The following is a 16,810-nucleotide window of genomic DNA, read 5'->3' on the forward strand; positions in this document are numbered from 1 at the left end:
ATTACCTCTCCATTGAATAGGGAGGATTGGACAGTGATCGCCCAGCTAATGGCAGTCCTTAAACCATTCAGGGATGCCACAGAAAATTTAAGCTCAAACACTGCCAGTCTGGCCCAGGTAATCCCAGTGTTCTCCCATCTAGGCAGCAAGATGGATGTGTTCCTTGGAAACCGTGAGGCTGTTCAAGGTGGCACTCTACATCCTGACGTAGCAGCCATAGCCAGGAAGCTGAAGGATCTGCTAAAAGTACACCTTCGCAAACGAATGGAAGAGAGTCCCGAAATGATGCTAGCGTGCCTTTGCGATCCAAGAATTAAGGGAAAGCTAGCTTTGAAATTTAATGTTCTCAGTAGCTACCGGGAGCAATTGGTCAACAAGGTGAGTGACTGGCAACGTAAAATGGGAATGCTGTCCGAGGAGGGAGAGGTGCAGGAGGAGGAAGAGATGATGTGGTCTGCTACTCCTAGCAGCAGCATCAGCAGCAGTGCCACAAGCAGCACAACACAGCTGAGTGGAGCAGCTGCGTTTTGGGAAGAGGCACTTGGGAGTATAGTTGGACCATCTGACAGAGCTAGCAGCAGAAAGGAGAGTAGTGCTGCTGAAATGGTCAAACTTTACCTCTGTGAAGTTCCTTCTGCGCCTAATGTTGATCCTCTTAGCTACTGGGATGAAAAGAAGAGTGTGTGGCCTGCACTCTCATGGGTTGCGCAGAAGCTACTATCATGTCCGCCAACCACTGTTCAAAGTGAGCGCGTGTTTTCTATGACTGGAAACATACTGAGTCCACAGCGCTCACGCATGGCACCTCACCTGATGGAGCAGATTGCCTTTCTTAAATTCAATCTGCCCAAGTTGGGTTACCCAGCTCTTAGCTTGGAAAGTTAATTTTTTTTCTCTGTAATGTTTAAGGTAGTTTCTCCCCCTGGTTGCACGTGTTTGTGGTGTGGCAACGTCTGCTACCTCCGCCGGTGTAGCCAATTTACGCTAGGGCCTAGTGTCTGAGTTCTGGAAGTCCGCTCCCAAACGCCATGGACTGACAGACTTTCATGCTTTGCCCTGGGGTGAAACAGGTGAGCGGGTCGTCAATTGCCCACTCATTCACCTTTTTCCGTTTCCAACGCTGCTGCTGGTGGTGGTGCCAGTATCTTTTGCCAGTTCGCTTCCTGGCTGAAATCATGCCTCAAATGTCCCTAATGGAGAGGGTAGTTTCTCCCCCTGGTTGCACTTGCTGCGGTGTGGCAATGCCTGCTACCTCCGCCAGTGTAGCCAATTTACGCTAGGGCCTAGTGTCTGAGTTCTGGAAGTCCGCTCCTAAACGCCAAGGACTGACAGTCTTTGGATACTTTGCCCTGGGGTGAAACAGGTGAGCGGGTCGCCAATTGCCCACTCATTTGCCTTTCCCAATGCTGCTACTGCTGCTGGTGGTGGTGGTGCCAGCGTCTCTTCTCTGCCAGTTCGCTTCCTGGCTAGTGTCATGCCTCAAATGTCCCTAATGGTAAGGGCAGTTTCTCCCCCCTGCTTGCACTTGCTGCGGTGTGGCAACGCCTGCTACCTCCGCCAGTGTAGCCAGCTTACGCTAGGGCCTTGTGTCTGAGTTCTGGAAGTCTGCTGCCAAACGTCTAAGACTGACAATGTTTGGGTGCTTTGCCCTGGGGTGAAACAGGTGAGTGGGTCGCCAATTGCCCACTCATTCGCCTTTCCCATTTTTCAATGCTGCTGCTGGTGGTGGTTGTGGTGGTGGTTGTGGTGGTGCCAGCATCTCTTCTGTGCCAGTTCGCTTCCTGGCTAGAGTCATGCCCAAAATGTCCCTAATGGTAAGGGCAGTTTCTCCCCCCTGGCTGCGTCTGTTTGCGGTGTGGCAACGCCTGCTACCTCCGCCGGAGTGGCCAGCTTACTCTAGGGCCTTGTGTCTGAGCTCTGGAAGTCCGTTGCCAAACGTCTAGGACTGACAGTGTTTGGATGCTTTGCTCTGGGGTGAAACAGGTGAGTGGGTCGCCAATTGCCCACTCATTCGCCTTTTCCATTTCCTTTTCCATTTCCATTTCATTATTTTCCTTCTGATACACAACCAACCAAACATAACACAATAACACAAATAACACAGTGACATAATACATAACACATATAACACACAGTGACAACACACATAACACACATAACACATACACGTACAATGCACAAATCACAAGGACCTTTCCTCTTGTTATTTGTCCTGGCCTTCACTTCTACACTCACTAGCATTAACGCTATAACTCACACTTCATACTATAACATTTTTCCATCCACATACCTGCCAACAGACCCAACTTTTTCAGGGACAGTCCTGCTTTTTTCCAGTCCTGTCCCATCTAATTTAGCTATCTAGGTATGCAAATACACGTTAGTAGTTATAGCTCGGTAGGTAGCACTAGTATAAACATTAAATAAATATAATAAAGTACTAAATAATAAATCTAACTTTAAAATACATTTAAATAAACCCCTTAATTTTTTAAAACCCATTAAAATTAAAATTAAATTATTATTTAGACATAATACATCTTTAACCAAACCAGTGCACTGCTACTAATCTTAAACATAACCGTACATTAACCCTAAGCTATTTTTTAGTTCTTGTCCAACATTTTTCCATCCGCATACCTGCCAACACACCTAAGATTTTGGTGGACAGTCCTGCTTTTTTCCAGTCCTGTCCAGTAAAAGTTGGGTTGTTGCAAAGTATGCCATTGTGAATAGGTAGCAAATGTTAGGCATGTATTACAAGTGGTCCAAAATCAATTTAAAAATGTAAAATAATCCCTATTCTTTTATTAAACATCTATGGATGTGTGACTGTGTATGATAAACGGAGGCCAAGTTCCTTGGAGCATTTGTCTCTAGGTCATTTTGTGTACAGTACACCTCAGTACGTTTGTGCAACTCTATTGGTCGTTTCGGCAGGGGGCTGGCCTGCCATCAACGAATGAAGTGCGTTCTGCAATTCACTTGTTGATGCCAGACCAGCCCCCTGCCGAAACGACCAATAGAGTTGCACACACGTTCCTTCACGGCAGCCGTATTAACCCCTGCTAGGCAACCGGGAAGGAAACGAAGATTAAACGAGCACGAAGAATGTCCGCGAATATTCGCCCGAAGAGAAGACAGGAACGGGCGAATATTCGCGGAATACGAAGGTTTTTTTCCCCCCGAAGACGAGCACGAAGACGAACACGAAGAGCCCCCTGGTGCCCAAGTCTACTTAAAACCAAGTGACTGTGATTCACTAACACTGCTTGTCAATTTTAAATAATTTTAATTTAACTTCTACAGAGAATATTTATCTGAGGATTAAACATAAGTATATATTCCTGTTTTATATATTCAAGCGTGGGTATTTTAGGTGTTGCACAAAACATTTATATTCACAATATACATCTTATATTATTGTTTATACAAGGCAGTACGATGTGTGTTGGTTTGTAGATAGGGTGAAGATAACACAGCTATAACAATTAAAAAAGGACTAATATGCAACTGTCTGAAAACCCGAAAGCACAAAACTATAGAAACGTATTTAAATCAATTTGTTTCCCTTTTAGGAACTGGTAATCAGAGTTATTGGGTGGAACACGTAAGCCAACTGAAATGTCCTGTTTGTCAGGCATTTGTCCTCATTGCTCCCTTGCTCCATTACAGAGAAAATGTTGTGTCTTGTTACTATTAGGTATACTTTGGGATTAAGTAGATAACATCTAGATGGAGTCCTCGTTCTCAAGGATAACATATCTTTAGAAATCTGCAGAAATGTTGATGCTTTTTATGTGAATAGCTGAGAGACAAGCTAAACTTGCTTTGAGCCATAGGCCAATGCTCTGAGACAGATGTTCCTCTTGTACAATAGATATAGGCTACAGCCATACTGCTGTTCATCTAGATTCTCATTGCCTCGTTTTTCAGTAGATGTTTCAACCATTTCAGAACTCTCTAAAACAGCGAAGTTACTTGTAATTGGAAGAATGGCAGAATTCCTCCTGAGTGAATAGGTTGTCTACAAGTGCGCTCCAGCCGTTGCCACTGACAATCACCCAGACCTGAGAGACAGGTGGAAACGGAAGGGCTCTATTACCACATCAATGAGTTTATAATATTCACTGAAATACAAACTGTATAGCTTAGCAAATTCCAATCCTTGTTCCTGCTGTGGAAAGTGAAGGCTACTAAGGGGCAAAGATATAACATATCCCAGGAAACAGAATGCTTAAAGATATTAAACCTAGCATCAGATGACAGAGATGTTCCTGTCTCTCAGAAGAAACCATAAGTTGAAGAGTATCCATACTGAAATTAGAGAGGAAGGCTTTCCGCTTAATGGTATCTATGAGAGTTTCCGGAAACTGCATACGGGTTGTAGGAGTCCCAGTTCATTAGCCATCCCAGACAATATAGTGCTACTGAAAAACTTAAAAAGACTGGGCCAGTATCAATCCTTTGCATACAAAAGCATGCTCCCATTACTTTTGTGAAGGTCCTTGGTGCTGTTAAGAAACCAAAGGGCATTATTGCTAGTGGTGCTTGTGAATCTCTGGGAACAGCAACGTTGACAAATTTTCTGCAAATAAGCACCCTGCAGGCCCACAGAAGCAAAAATTTAGTCTATTTTTGTTTAAAATCCCTATTAAAACAGAGGCAGCTGTCTATTCTAAGAAAGCTAAGATTTGTCACATCAAAGTATGTACTAGTAAGGTCTTTATCTTATCTCAGAGCTCAGCAGTGTGCTGCAGAAATTGCTCATCACTCTGTTCCACAGGAAACAAAATAGATTTGATTTTGAATCCTCCCCATATCAACTGATACAAACAGTTACCTCCATCAAAAGCAAAAAGTCCTGCACCTCCTTAGCGGAAGGGAAGGGATTAATTGCGCATTGTGCCCAAAAATACAGCACAGCTTAAAAAGACAAACAGGAAACTGCCCCAAAGTAGAAAGCATTTCATTTGTCCAACTCTTCATTAAAACGACCATGGACTGCTAACAGTCTTGAGAAGAGACTCCGTACAACGTGCACAAAGCTTTTTCTTTTAAGCCTCTGGCTCAATTGTATGATAAGTTGAATGCCCAAAAAAGGGAATCAAGGTTTTTGTGAAGATTATTTAGTTTTCATTACTTTTACAGTCATTTATAACGTCACTAATTTTGTACATAACAGTATGTAAGATGTTAACAACTAGACCATGAAGTATGTAAACAGATCCCCCGCCCAGTATAGTACAGTACTTAAACTATTAGAGATTAGTTTCTTTCGTTTTACATTTGGTAAAGTGTATGCTGTTTATAAGGCTGTCCCATATATAGACTAAAAAAAAAAAAAAACTTTGCAAAGTCACTATGGTACACCAGACTAAAAACTACACTGGCAACCGAAGAATTAAGTGCCAAGGTCTATCTCCCAGGGAGCAGGTGTATGTAATAATTAGGATCTGGCAAAATCTGCAATGGGATTGTTTCAGTGTATATTACTCAAAATAGGGACAAAAAAATAACTCACCCGCTATCAGATTCCAAACACACAACTGGCACATCTGTGGGATCCAAAGTAAGCTTTGCCGCCTGCAAAGGAAGAACTGAGATGACACCAGCATGTTCATCTGACAAGCTCCCCCTGCCTTCAAGAAGGAGAGAAACATAATATGACATCACTGGATGCCGTTTTTATAACATCCAGATATAATTGATCATCTTGGTATATTTCCTGATTACAGCATACTTAAAAAAAAGGTTATGTAAGAATAGGTTAAGATAAGAATATCACAATTTTTCTATGATAGAAAGACAAAAAGTTAGACTGCGTGCACACTATACTGATTTAGAAATCTCTATTTAACCCCTTGATGACAATTGCTGGTCCGGGCACGTCACCGAAAATCAAGTCGTTAACGACAATTGACGTGCCAGGACCGGCACGTCTTTAAACGGGTGCAGAAAGCGATCTATTTTCGCTTTCTGCACCGAAACGGCGTTGCTGTAATGCCTCGACCTCGAGGCATTCAGCAACGCCATGATCGGCACAAAGGGGCCATCTCTGGCCCCTCCCCGGGGCGTCAACATCCGCCATACTTTGTATGGAAGCGGACGCCCGTTTTAAAAGCATTTAGGAGGCGATCAACGATCGCCTCCTAAACTTAAATGGTGTCGCTGGAATGCCTCGATCAGGAGGCATCCAGAGACACCAATCAGTTACCTTAGGGTTGGACTGTGACCGCTCCGGAGAGCGGTCACAGCCGCAGCTGCCGGTGATCTTCGCCATCAGCAAGATGGTGGCGGCCCGGGAAAAAAAACAATAAAGACGAAAAAGTTCGCTAGATGGTCGCCAGACCCTCTAGAGAACTCTGGCTCCACTTCCAGGTTGAATACAGGTACTGCATTCAACCATGCAAGTCAATGGAGCCCAGCTTTCTAATCACAGTGTGATCAGTAAAAATAAATTAAAAAATAAAATAAAATTAATAATAATTAGAAAAAAATAGTAAAATGTAAAAATAATTTCCCACTGATGTCACTATCAGGGGAACCTTCAAGTTGAAAAAAATGGCAAAAGTTGGCAAAAAATATATATATATAAAAAATATTTTTGTGAGCAAGTCCTAAAATTAGCATATTAGCTTAAAACAATTCTCCCATGGAAAGAGTTAAAATACTGCCATATTAAATGCCCATGGGGTGTCTACTTTTAAAAAATTTATGATTTGATGGGGTAAATTAAATTGGCCGGGTTCAACAAGGTCCCAATTAACACAGGGGAAAGGATGGCCACACATCTAATTTCCAATTAGAAAAATGCACACGTACCAAATGTGGCCTTTTAGTTCCCCCAAAAAATGACAAACCCATGCATGTGGGGTATCACTGTACTCAGGAGATGTTGCTGAACACATATTGGGGTGTCGTGTGACAGCGGCATATACCAGGAGCTGTAAATTCATACATAAAGTAAGTGTGTGTGGGAAAATACACACAAAAGAATACTACTGCAAACTTTGAAAAAATGCTGGTGGTAAAATGTGTGCATGCAAAGAGTTAAAATACCAGTATTTAAAATACCCTGTGGTGTCTAGTTTTTAAAAATATATGGTTTTGTTGGGCACACTGAAATGGCCCGGCTCAAAGATGTACCAAATACAGTGGATCCCCAAATGCCAAAGTTCAACATTGAAAAATGTGCATGCCCCAAATGTGGCCCTTTTGCCCCCAAACAGCCGGGCAAAATCATTCATGTGGGGTATCACTGCGCTCAGGAGATGTTGCTGAACACATATTGGGGTGTTTTGTGATAGTGACATATACGAGAACTTTTTAATTCATACCTGAAGTAAAATGTGTGTGACAAAACAAATGCAAACAAATGACTACCACAAAGTTTGACAAAGACTGGTGGTAGATATGGTGCATGGAAAGAGTTAAAATACTAGCATTTGAAATACCCTGGGGTGTCTAGTTTTCAAAAATATATGGGTTTATTGGGCACACTGAAATGGCCCGGCTCAAAGATGTACCAAATAGGGCATGGGCAGTAGATCCGCAAATGCCAAAGTTCAACATTGAAAAATGTGCATGCCCCAAATGTGGCCCTTTTGCCCCCAAACAGCCAGGCAAAATCATTCATGTGAGGTATCGCTGTACTCAGGAGATGTTGCTAAACACATATTGGGGTGTTTTATGATAGTGACATATACCAGAACCTGTTTATTCATACCTAAAGTAAAATGTGTGTGAAAAAACAAATGCCAAAAAATTACTACCATAAAGTTTGACAAAGGCTGATGGTAGAATAAGTGCTTGGAAAGGGTTAAAATACTAGCATTTGGAATACCCTGGGCTGTCTAGTTTTCAAAAATATATGACTTGATGGGGTAAATTGCATTGGCCGGGTTCAAAGATACCCGAAATGGCACATGGGGGGGAAGAATTACCAGATTTGGAAAAAATGGCTTTGAAATAGCAAAACGCTACCTGTACTTATTGCCCCATAATGTGTAGAAAAAAGCAAAAAAACATAAAAACATTGGGTATTTCTAAACTCAGGACAAATAGTATAATCTATTTAGCAGGTTTTTTTATTACCTTTTATAGATGAGTAAAAGATTTTTCAACTAAAAGTTAGAAACAGTCATTTTTTTCTAAATGTTTCAACATATTTTATACTTTTTTTATTTTTAGTAAATAATATGATACAATCAAAACAATGTCATCTAAAGAAAGCTCTTCTTGTCCTGAAAAAAACAATATCTAATGTGTGTGGGTTCAGTAAACGGGAAAGAAGAAAATTACTAATGTTAAAACGGCCATTGTCACGAAGGGTACAAAAAGTAAAATCAGCCTTTGTCACGAAGGGGTTAAACTAGACAGCCTATTTCTTGCAGTAAGGGTTAAAGAGACATAGTGTAAGACAATAGAATCAATCTTCTTTCGCGTGAGTATTACAGATGTTACATTTTAAAATAAAAAAGTTAATCTAGTTCCAGTCTACAGGTTGATCCTAATTGTATGAGCAACTATGTGTGATTAAGGGAATGAGTATGAGTATATGAATGAGTGAATGAATGTTTTTGAATGAGTGTGTGTGATAGCATATGTAAGTGTGTGGGGGAAATCACACTCTTATGATGCCCAGGCAACAAGTACATGCTAGAACCTGGGCATTATAGGATACCAGAATGAGCCAGTACCTCTAGCTCCATGCTGACATTCACTACAGGCGACACTCAGCGTGAGCAGCATTACACAGAGTGTTTGAGCATGCAAGCATGTGTGCGTGCGCGAGACCGCTTCAGTCCGCGTGTGTGTGTGTGTGTGTGTGTGAGGTTTTTATTTTTTAGTAAGAAAGCTCGGAAATGGTTACTAAAAAATTTGAATCCCACTACGGGACGGATCACTCATTTATTCCTCCTGGGGCGGCAACTGCACAATGAAAAATCGCCACCTGCTATACAATCAATTACTTCGGGCTTGTCGCGGCTGCCCGACTACTGTAAAACTTACGTGCGCATCGCGGCCCGTGGAAAAATTGTCTTCCGTAAAACCGGTCCCTGGTGCCAAAAAGGACCGCTGGTGTAAAGGATGCCTCAACGAGCCCCTAGCACCAACTCAACCAACCCCTTCCCACTGGATGTACTGGTAGGTCAGTGCTGTGGCCTACCTCCTCCTAAGCCAACAAAGGTAGGTTGTGCATGTGTATAAATAAATGTTAGTGTGTGTAAGTGTTTTTCTGTTTACGTATATGTTGGCATAAGACAAAAAAAAAAAGCCTATACCCGTGCGGTCTAGTTTAGAGTCTACTTTCCTGCATTTAACTAGCATTTATGTTCCTACAATCCAAATGCTTTGCACTTATCAATGCTGAATTTAATTTGCCATTTCTCTGACCCCTTCTCCTAGTTAATTAAAACAGTGCATATCAACAATATTCATATTCAAAAACATTTTAAAACCTTTGGTTAAATAAAAGTAAATAAACACTTACAGCCTAGATTTAATCCCTGTGAGTCGGTGCACAAGACTCCAACAATGGAAGGGTGTTTCATTCTACAACAAAGCCAGGGAAAAGTAGCAATAGTTAACACAAAATGTCTGACAGCAAGTCTGTGGGTTTTTTTTCTTGCCAGGCAAACTTAATAAAGTATTTTTGACGTCACTTTAATCCAAAGTACATAAAAAAAAAAAATCTTCATATATTTGCATATAAGTCAAATAGTCGTTTTTCAATTCACTCAACCTCCTAACGTGGAGGAGAGAGAGGGGCGCCAAGAGGTCGCTCTAGTTTTCAGCAACCGTGCAGCGCCCCTCACTCTCCTCCGCGAGGCTTCCGTCTTCAGTGCCTTTGTCGCGGTGCCGGCGCTTCATGCTGAGCGTCGGAATATGACATCGTATTCTGGCACGCAGCAGTGAAGCAGCGCGCACAGCGATGAAGACACTGAAGACAGAAGCCTCGCGCTTCCACCACAGGACATCTGAAGGTAAGTGAACTACAAGAGGGGGGGTTAGATAGTGAGAAAAGAGGGTAATAAGAATATTGAAATAGAGTCAGAATGAACAAATTAATTTGTGTATGAATTGTGTAAACAAGTTAGAGAATAAATGAATTAATGTGTGGTAGAATTGTGTGAATTTGTGAGAATGCGTTAATACATGTATAATTAAATTGTGTGAAAGAGTGAAAGAATTAATGATTGTGTGAATTAGTGAGTGACTGTAAAAGCATCTGTGTGTATTATAGATGTAATAATAATTGATTTTTGGAAAGGCAAAGATGGCACGGGCAGGATGTTTATGGGATAAAAGGTGGCACAGATAGCGTGTTTATGGGACCAAGATGTCATATGCTGGGCTGTTAGGATTTGCAATCTTTGTCCCCAATGGTTTGTTATCTGCACGCTGGTCAGGTTCTATGTGGGCAGTGTGGACACCAGGGCTGGCTTTGGGGTGTGCAACCTGTGATCTATGCCTGAAATTTAGGGAGTTTTATCTATACCTTTAATGCGGAGATTTTGTGTGAATGCCAATTGATCTATACCTGCAAAGCAGTTTTTTTGTGTTATTCTGTTATCTATATCTGCTATGCTTCCATACATTATTTATGTATACCTGCAAATACGGGGCATGTTTGTCTTATTTTTTTATTTTTTTTTGAGGGGGTAGGTAGGAGGTTGGTTCCAGTGTATTAAAAGAAAAGAAAAAAAAAGGTGAAAAAAATGCACCCAAACAAAAAATTTCCACCTCTGCAGTGTGGCGGTTTTCTGTTTAAGTAATATAATTTTTTTCAAATATTTACTTTCGCAACCATTTGCTCCTCTTTGAAATTATTGCCAGCACACTAAGGGACTTGAAGGTTTTACTTTGGCATACCAATACCAAAAGGTATTTTTTTACTGGTTTTATAAATTATGTTTTAAGGTCTCATCTATAGTCAGTTTATAAAACATACCATTCCTTTAATGTAAAATGACAGATTCCAGCAACACATCTTGCAGGGCCAGGAACATTGTATAAAAGTACCATAAGGCTAGATAGCAAGCAGGGTTCTCCACTCCTCATGTGTAAGTATTACTGTATATTTCTTACGTATTATTATTATCATCTTTTATTTATATAGCGCCAACAATTTACGCAGCGCTTATGTATGTGTTAACTGCTCCAATTCAATTGTTCAGCGCTGCATAATGTGTTGCCACTTAATAAAAGGTAAATACAATAATAAAATATCCTTTAAATCAATACTTTGTGTGAAAGCAAGATTTCTTGCACCATTTTAAAACTACCGTATTTGCTCGATTATAAGACAAGGTTTTTTTCAGAGCAAATGCTCTGAAAAATACCCCTCGTCTTATAATCGGGGTCGTCTTATAATCAGACCTCAAATAGGTCTGACTATGAGACGACTAAGATCCAGATCCCCCGCAGCTGCAGGGGACCTGGATCCTCCTGTCTCCCCGCCCCCCCCCCCACTTACCGGTGTGGCTAGCAGCGGGGGTTGTCTGCGTCCATCGCGCAGACCTTCCCCAGCTGTCAGAGATCACCGGTGCGGGGAACTCTGATCTCTGACAGCCGGGGAAGGTCTGCACGATGGACGCAGACAACCCCCGCTGCTAGCCACGCCTCCTTCCGGCTGCAGCGTAAGTGCGTGGGATCTAAACGCTGCCCCGGCTACATGACAGGGAAGTCAGAAGCACCGGTAAATTTGGGGGGGCCGGGGGAGTGTTAAATGGGGGGCATAAGGCATTTCTGGAGGCAGAGTGCTCTTTGAAATGCCTTTTAACCCCCTTAATGCCATTCTGCCTCCAGAAATGCCTTTTTTAACCCTCTATATGCCACTCTGCCTCCTGAATGCCTTAAACCTCCCTATATGCCACTCTTCCCCATAATATGCCTTTTAACCCTCTAAATGCCAGAGTGGCATATAGGGGTATAAGGCATTTCTGGAGGCAGAGTGGCACATAGGGGGTTAAAAGGCATATCATGGGGCAAAGTGGCATTTAGAGGGTTAAAAGGCATATCATGGGGCACAGTGTGCATAACTGGGGGGCAGGTTTGAAAATAGAAGGAAATAAAACCAAAATATTTTTCTCAATCATAGCTTTTATTTAAAAAAAAAAATAGTTTAGCTGAATTAACATTTACTGGTAAAACTTTTTTCCTATAGGGTCGTCTTATATTCAGGCTCTTTTTTTCCTAAATTAATATTCAGATTTGGGGGGTCGTCTTATAATCGAGCAAATACGTTAATACTGTTATTATAATAAATATCTGAGACATCACATCAGGCCACTAGTAGGTATTACAGCTGTTCGTAACATGTTGCCAATTTTTCTTTTTCTTCCTGGACCCACATAACTATCACATACAGAAAAGCACTGCGCAGTGTGGAATGTATTTATTAATTGGTTCCCTTCTGCGGGTTTATATACAGTGGAGTAGGAGTCTATTAGCATGGCACATCTTGACGTGGCAATATCTGCCCACTCTTCTTTGCAAAGGCGCTCTATATCTGTCAGATTGCGAGGACATCTCCTGTGCAGAGCCCTCTTCAGATCATCCTGCATATGTTCAATTGGATTCAGGACTGGCTGGGCCATTCCAAAAAGTCAATCTTCTTCTGCTGAAGCCATGCTTTTGAGGATTTGGATGTGTGCCACCCTACCCCATTCATATGAAGAATACAGGAGATTGTTGTCACATGAAGCACACAGCCAGTACTTGCCAGAAATTCCTGCAGTTCCTTTAATGTTGCAGTAGGCCCCTTCTAAGCCTCTCTGACCAGTTTTCTTCCCGTCTTTTCATAAATTTTGGAGGGACGTCCAGTTCTTGGTAATGTCTGTTGTGCCATATTGTTGCCTCCACTTGATGATGACTGTCTTCACTGTGTTTCATGGTATATCTAATGCTTTGAAATTCTTTTGTACCCTTCACCTGATGGATATCTTTCAACAATGAGATCCCTCTGTTGCTTTGGAAGCGCTCTGCGGACCATGGCTTTTGCTTTGAGATGCAACGAAGCAAATATCAGGTAAATCCTACTGGAACAGTCACTTTAAATGAAGGCAGGTGTGTAATGACTTCTATTTAACACGCGTTTGAATGTGATGGTTAATTCTGAACACAGCCCGAGTTCTAGCAGGGTGTGCACACTTATGCAACCTCAAAGATTTCTGTTTGTTTTGCAGTTGAATTGTTCACGTAATAGGTCACATTAAAGGTTCTGACGTGATTTTTCTTTGTCTCATTCTTTAACATCACAAGAACCTGACATTTTAACAGGGATGTGTAGAATTTTTATATCCACTGTATCTCACAAACGGCATAGTAGTACTTTATCTTTGCAGATCAGAAGTGTATAACAATTAAGGGGACTGATATGATTTACTTTACTGAGAGTGTTTTATACCCAATAACCTGATACTTTTGTCTTAATTTCTCCTGTTGAATTTTTCTGGCACCCACACAAATTATAAATGACACCGTGAATAAACCAAAAGTTACGTGCTACTATAGTGAAATATGGTGAATAATAAATAAATCAATATGCACAATAATACTTCCCAAAAATGACCGCAGCTGCCCAAACGACACTCTTCCTCAAAGTGTAAAAGTATAAACGAACCAAAATTGTATGGGGCGCAGGTACATATAAAGGAGAAAAAAAAACAACACAATATAGTGTAGATGGTATGTCCAATATAGTGATGAAGTGATATGTTGCACTCACAAATAAAGAAGGTGATTCGAACCCATCAGCATGGACTATGTAAAATCTTTAATGTTCTTCATATAAATCTAGAAAACAAACTAAAAATGGTGCAATATCTCAAAGTAAAGTATAGGTGTACCAATAAGAATGCACTCACAATTTTTCATGCACAAAAGTGCATATCCAGGCGTTTGGTATAAAAGTCCTCCAAAAGGTAGGATGTAATGAAGTCCAATTGAGTCTTTCAACGCGTTTAGCCCCTTGGGCTTCTTCAGGAGATCAATTGGTGAAATAATCAGCAATCCGTACTTGGTTCCGTTCCCTCTGTCTGTTCTTTTATAGCCGTTTCCGTGTGTGTCGTCGCGTGTTGACCTTTTCCCTTGATGTCATCTCGTATCGTCTGTATTCTTTGGTTTTTCTCTCGCTTGTTAATAAAGTTGTGGGTAAAAAAGGAAGGCTGTCTCGCCTGTATACGGGAGGATCTTCAAAGTGAGCCTCCCGATAATCAAGGAGAGAGAATAAGTCATTCAGAAGAGAAATCGGCCTCGAGGGAGTGATCGCATACAATTGATATACTAAAGAGAAGAAAAAAGAGAAGAAGAAGAGAGACCAAGAGGAGAACCAGAGAAAAGGACAGGAGTATCCACCGTATGTTCTACAGTCGTGTGTATTTATGTATCTGCAAGAAAGCATCGATCGTACCAGATATTGAACCGGAAAGTGTAACCTACAAGTATATTGTGTATGACTGCAAAGGATGTAAAGTCCGTTAAATACGTGTGTTGATTATGTAGGACTGTGGATGACTGTGATTAAAATAGCTATAGTTATTTTTATATAGTTATTTTTTTATAGTTACTTTTATACCAAACGCCTGCATATGCACTTTTGTGCATGAAAAATTGTGAGTGCATTCTTATTGGTACACCTATACTTTACCTTGAGATATTGCACCATTTTTAGTTTGTTTTCTAGATTTATATGAAGAACATTAAAGATTTTACATAGTCCATGCTGATGGGTTCGAATCACCTTCTTTATTTGTGAGTGCAACATATCACTTCATCACTATATTGGACATACCATCTACACTATATTGTGTTGTTTCTTTTTTCCCTTTATATGTACCTGCGCCCCATACAATTTTGGTTCGTTTATACCCACACAAATTATATTTTTGTTTTTAAAGGAAAGATACAGCTTTCTTTTGATACTATTTTAAGATGTCCAGTCCAACATTTAGTTTGAATACATTAAAATAACGAAAATATATAAATTTTTTTAAAATTCTAATATTGTATAATAATTCTCTCAAAATAAGTACAGATGACCAAAACAGCACAAAATAAATGTCTTGAATGGGGGGGGGGTGCATGCATATGTTTTGTTTTTTTTATGTTATTTGTAAGTCACATGGCAAAAAAAAAAAAGAAACATGCCCTTTTAACCTTTTTAAAATGTTATTTTCTGAGGCTTATGACTAATTTGCCGCTGTTTAGCAGGCCACCAGCTCAAAACACCCCACAAAAGTTAATATTTTTGTAGAGAAGACAACCCAGGGTGTTTCACAAGGAGCATTTGGACACCTATAATGCAACCACTTGGTCACCAATCTCTGGCAAAGGGAGCCGTTACATTAATTGTGTTGCTTCCCCATACCACCACACACACACACACACACACACACACACACCTTTCCGTGTTTTTTTAGGACTGTTTGCACAGATTACATGTAACCGCATCTTCAGATTACAGAATTATCCCACTTGCATAGGTTGTTGTACATATTTTTTTTTTTGTTATAGGTTATACTATATGCTCATTTCACCGCAGAGCAGGACATAGAATAGGGCAAGGTGCACACACAGAAAACAAAGGCTTATATGACAATACACTATGCAAGCACGGTTTACATAACAAAAGATACATTTTCAAAGCTATGCAAGGCTTTTGCTTTTCTTGTGCACCTGCTTTTGTGGGCCACAACTCCCGTCACCCTTATCAGCTTGGCTATAACAGACAAAATAGATAAAAGCCTAGGCATATTGGGTAGTTTACAAATTAGGGCCATAATTTGTGTTGATATATAGAGTGAGAGGGACATTACAGGTGAACAGCGACATTGTAAAAACATGACAATTACTGCTGCCCTGTAGTGTGGAAATGCCCTTGTCCTTAAGGGGTTAATATGCATTATGCGTTAGTGGTACTGGCCCTCAAGCAGTTCTCCTGTATCTGAAAAAAAGAAGAGATATAATTTGCTTTGTACATATACCCGCCAAGGTGTCACCTGACGCCAGTCATTGACATACATCGGAGTCAGTTATCATATGCATTCTGGTCCAACCAGGCATGCTTTCTCAATGCAAACGTTTAAAATCCGTGTTACATGCCGAGTTGGATTATTTCACGTCGTACGGCCCATACGAGAGAAGAAAAAAAAAAAAACTTTACTGGCGCTTGAAGCGCACCCATAAGGTCGATACATTGAGTGCCAACTCGACACGACTTTCTTTTATATCGCTGCCTACAATAACATGATTTATCATTGTACACCGGTGTATACGACTTGATATTTCCTCAATGAGACTTACGTATCCTCTAGATGCTGCTCCAGTGCCGCCTCCATCTTTCACCCCGTCACGTGACTTCCGCGCAGATATCGCGTGACCGTGTTTTCTGACAGCACTAGAGTTCTAAATACGGGAGATGTTATAAGCGGGACCATTTTGATGGAGTCGATAGCGTACGAGATGTAAGAATTCTTGAAAATGGCGGCCTCCGCCAATACCTTATTATTTATATATGTCAATATATAATACTTTTAAAGGCCAGTGGACATAGATATGTTTATACTGCCCTGCGGATCTTATCGTTAATCATCGAAAGCCGTGATAACACCGAGAGAACACTAAAGGATCATCTACTTGCGTCAAATAAAAAGAAAACAAACAGTTACACAATTTTCCCTGGACCTGTAGTTTATATTTTCAATTATGGACCTTGTCAACATTACCCTTTACTTTCCCATAGTATTAGAGTTGGAAACCCTGGGAAAGTAAAGGAGCAACTTATTGACGCATGTTATTAAGT

At 40.8% G+C, this 16,810-nt stretch overlaps 1 pseudogene; it reads right to left on the minus strand.

Moving 5' to 3' along the window:
• Window positions 1-1,576: 1,576 nt before the first annotated feature.
• On the minus strand, window positions 1,577-16,346 carry LOC149287888 (ragulator complex protein LAMTOR5-like; annotated as a pseudogene).
• Window positions 16,347-16,810: the final 464 nt, after the last annotated feature.

Source organism: Sceloporus occidentalis, unplaced genomic scaffold (assembly GCF_023333645.1).
Source record: "Sceloporus occidentalis isolate IW3139 unplaced genomic scaffold, rSceOcc1.0.p SCAF_55, whole genome shotgun sequence".
Lineage (NCBI taxonomy): Eukaryota > Metazoa > Chordata > Lepidosauria > Squamata > Phrynosomatidae > Sceloporus > Sceloporus occidentalis.